Here is a 4,606-nt window from a genome sequence, read left to right as displayed (position 1 = left end):
ATAGCAAAAACCTCTCAAAAAAAAAAAAAAAAAGAAAAAAAGAAAAGAAAAAAGAAAAAAAGAAAAATTAGAAGCTGAAATGCAGGTTCTTCCATACTCTAAATTCTTTTATCCTGGTGGATGAATGAGTTAATAATGTAGATGAGTAATGGTACTTAGGTAGCTAATTATCTAAAGAATCCATATAAATAGTTGAATCCTTGAATTGGAAAATATGTTCTCTTAAAGCTAATATAATTTTAGGTTGGAAGAACTAACAAATCTGAGATGAGTAGTGGTTCATATTCATCTGTACTAGTTTACAGGAGATATATGGATAACTGCTTATATTTATTGATTTTAGGAAGCTAAAAAGACATTACTCTGAAATAGAAAATTTTGTTTCCATTTGGAATAATGACTGGAAGAATGAGTTGTAGGTATTCAAGGGATTTTTAGGCTAACCGAGGAGAAGAACATGACCACAAGGTGGCAGTAACACACACTTTTGAGGGGCAAGGATGTGACAGTTTTGCATGTAGAGAAATCCCTCATAGACTTCGCTGACTGTCCAGAGGCTAAGACTCCTAGGTGCAACATCTGAAAGGGAAGAAGGGCAAATGAACTCGTGGAGAAGGGGATCGACAGGGAGGCTTACATGTCTAGCATCACTTCAAAGCTCATTTTATGAATTCAGAATGACCCTTGTTTGCAAGTTAGACAAAGACACTACAAAAAAGGAGAAAATTACAAGCCAATATCCCTGATGGACATACATGTAAGAGTACTCAATAAGATACCAGCAGATCAAGTCAACAGATGGCATGGTGGCTAAGGTGCAGGATTCCCACATGGCCAGCCATGATTCCAGTCCCATGCCCAGTGGCTTAAAAATCATGCTAGGTCTATATGCATACATGCCCAAAATCCCCAGAGGAGAACTGAGGAGAAGGAATTGCAGTGTAGCCATCTCCCTGTGAGATAATTTCTTGCTTTCCCTCTGTCTGTCTGTCTCTGACAAGTGCACATGCCTTGTGGCAAAAACCAAACCAAAACAAAGATACTTGCAAGCCAAAATCAATAGTACACTAAAAGGATCATACAGCATGATGAAATGGGATTGATCTGGAATGCAAAGATAGTTCAATATATAAAAACCTACAAATGTGATATGTCACTTTAACGGAATGAAGGACAAAACACATATGCTATCCCAATAGATGCAGAAAAATCACAAAACTCAATACCCTTTAACCCTTTTAAATTCTCTCTTTCTCTCTCTCTCTCCCTCCCTGTCTGTCTCTGGGGAGAGCAGAAGACCACAGAAATTTTTTTTTTTTTGGAGAGGTTTTTGCTATAGGGCGCATGCGCTTTGCCAGACAGACAGAGAGAGACAGAGAGACAGAACGCGAGAAATCATCCCCCAGGGGGGATGGTCACGCCGCAATCCCTTCTCCTCCATTCTCCTCTTGGGCTCTTGGGCACGCACGCACATGCACCCGGCATGAGTTTTAAGCCAGCACGTCCAGGACGCGAACCGTGGTTGACTACGTGGGAGCCCAGCGACATAGCCATTACGCTAACTGCTGGTCCCAGGACCATAGATATTTTTCAAAGAAGACATACAAATAGCAAAGAGGTATATAGAAATGTGCTCAACATCACAGATCATTTGGGCAGTACACATCAAAACTACAATGAGAAATCATCTCATATCTGTTAGGATGACTATTATCAAAAAGTCAAATGTCAATAAGTGTTGATGAGGATGTGGAGAAAAGTGTCTTGAAAAACACACTGGCCATATGCATGTGATCAGGATTCTGAATGGATGGAGAATTGGAAGAAAAAGGGTCACGGTGTGTCCAGGCCCCTTTGGGGGTGCTTTCTCTCTCTCTCTCTCTCTCTCTTGCTCTTTCTCTCACTTTCACTTTCACTCTTGTGTGCATGCTTTCTGACTTAAAAAACAAACACAACAAAAAAACCCAAAACCCCACAAGAGAGAGAAAAAGTGGAAGACAAAAATAAAAAACAGCAACAAATATGATAGATATCAATTCAATTATATCAACTATCACCTTAAACATCAATGATCTAAATTTACTAATTAAAAGACAGAGATTGCTAGAATGGAAACAAAACAAAACCAAACAAGATATAACTAATGTCACTGACCAAAAAACCCCACTTTTAATATATAGGCACATACGGACTTAAAGTAAAGTGATGGAGAAAGATATACCATGCTAACACTAATCCAAAGAAGGAATGAGTAGCCATATTAATTTCAGATAGAGAATACTTCAGAGAAAGAAAAATGATCAGAGAGGAGCCTGTAGGTGGCATAGTGGTTAAGGGCACTGGACTCCCATGACTCCCATATGACTGACTGTGGCTTGGGTCCCAGGCCTGGTGGCTTGCTTTTTTGCTTTTTCTCTCTCTCTCTCATTCTGTCCCTCTCTGGTCAAATTAAAGTAAATATATAAATAAATAAATTTAAATAAAATAATTATTTTTAAAAATAAAAATTATCAGGGATAAAGAGGCGTATTACATAATTATAAAGGGGTCAATACTCCAAGAAGACATAACAGTCCTCAAGGTGTATGCAGTTAACAACAGAAGATCAAAGCACCCGAGGCAAAATCTAGTAGAATTGCATGGACAGGGACCAGTAGATAGCATAGTGGTTATATTATTGGGCTCCCACATGTTCAACTGCAGTTCAAGTCCTGGACCGGGTGGCTTGAAACTCACGTTGGGCACATGTGCATGTGTGCTCAAGATCCCAGAGAAGAATGGAGAAGAGATTGGAGTGTGGCCATCCTCCTAGGGGATGATTTCTCACTTTCTGTCTCTCTAGAGAGCACACACACCCCATAGCAAAAATCGCTAAAAAAAATCTGCATGTACAATGATCTAATGAACCATCTATTATAGTTGAGGAAGTCAGTCTCCCTCTATCAGAAATGGATAGAACCCAATCCACAATAAAAAAAATAAAGTTTTCATTTTATCTTAAAAAACAAGAGGAGCCGGCATGTGGCATGGTGGTTAAGGCAACTGGACTCCTACATGGCTGACTGCAGTTCGAGTCCCGGACCTGGCAGCTTGCTTTCTCACTTTCCTTTTCTCTCTCTGGTCAACTTCAAAAAAATAAAACGAAATGCTGACAATGAGGAAAAAAAAAAAAGAATCAGCAAGCATAGAATCCAAAAAGACATGGAGGTAGAAGGTGATTTCTCCCTCTCTTTTTTTTAAGAGGTTTTTGCTATAGGGCGTGTGTGGTCACAAGAAAGACAGAGAGAGACAGAGAGACAGAAAGCAAGAAATTGCCCGCCCCAGGGGGGATGGCCACACCATAATCCCTTCTCCTTCATTCTCTTTTCTGGATCTTGGGCACGCACACACATGCGCCCGGTGTGAGTTTAAGCCACTGGGTCCGAGACTTGAACCATGGTAGACTACGTGGGAGTCCAGTGACATAGCCATTACACCAACTGTTGGTCCCTAATTTCTCACATTCTTCTCTCACTGTCTCTCTCTGGCCAGTGCACATGCCTTATTGCTAAAACCTAAAAAGAAAAACAAAAAAAGAATGTGTGTGTATATAGATATATATTTTACAGGAATCAGATCATCTCGAAGCACCCTTAGTGTTTCCTTAAAATGGTCTTGAAATGACCCTTGTATTGGCTTCACGGAAAGGATTAGCCATCTTCCTGGTCTTAGGTGAACATGCGGCTCCTTTGTCTAAATTACCAACACTGTAAGAAGGCAGGGAGAAGATGAGGGCATTTCCTGGTCGTCGACAGCTAAACCTGAAGGGACTCTTAGAAAATGACACAAGGGCTGCCTTTCTGGTCTTCTGCTTTCCATGTTGGTTCTGCTGAAGGAGGACATTCCCCCGGAATTTCCTTATAAGCAGGACAAGCTCATGGACAGCTTGCCTGACGTTCATCCTAATCTCGCAGATGCCTCCATGCGTGTTGCCTGACATTGCCGTGCTAACGTCCTCCTCCTCTGTTCCCTGTTTTGAAGATCCAGATCTGCTTTATTACTACTTCAAAATCATTGGACACCCATCATGATCCCTGACTCCAAGAATCTGTCTTTCAACCTCCTGGGTTTGTTCAAAACCTCCTTCTGTGACTGAAAAGCCCAACAGGAAACCCCGGCCAGTCTCGTCCACTGTTCTCTCATGGCTCCAAACTCTTCTTGTGCTGCTCCACCCAAAGCGTGGAGCCCGGCTGCTCTGTCATCTACAGCGCACTGCTCGGTGCAGCGCTTTTCAATGGTCGGATCACAACGCGCTGCAAAATAGGCTTGGAGGAATTGGATGGTGAGCGCCGACTCTCCCTGCCTACCGCCGCCAGCGGCGACTTCTGGCTGGAGCGGTCTCCCCTGCACGTCGGAAGAAGTGGGGTGGTGAGCGCCGCCTCTCCCGCCCGCCCGCCGCCAGCGGCGACTTCTGGCTGGAGCGGTCTCCCCTGCACGTCACTGCCAAGGGGACGCCGCCTCGCCAGCCCGGAAGCGACCAGACTCCGCCGCGAGCTCCAGGTGCACATGAAGCCGGCGGGCTGCCAGCGAGCGGCCAGGCTGAGGTCCCCGAAGGCGCGAGCCGCCT

General features: G+C 43.5%; 1 pseudogene; it reads right to left on the bottom strand.

Moving 5' to 3' along the window:
* Positions 1–3,812: 3,812 nt before the first annotated feature.
* Positions 3,813–4,606, bottom strand: part of LOC102503398 (ras-related protein R-Ras2 pseudogene) — a 1,452-nt pseudogene continuing 658 nt past the window's right edge.

The sequence above is a fragment of the Tupaia chinensis genome, unplaced genomic scaffold (assembly GCF_000334495.1).
Source record: "Tupaia chinensis unplaced genomic scaffold, TupChi_1.0 Scaffold145659_1, whole genome shotgun sequence".
In the NCBI taxonomy this organism is placed as follows: Eukaryota; Metazoa; Chordata; class Mammalia; order Scandentia; family Tupaiidae; genus Tupaia; species Tupaia belangeri.
Note: the sequence above shows the minus strand (reverse complement) of the source record. Positions and strands in the feature narration are given on the sequence as shown.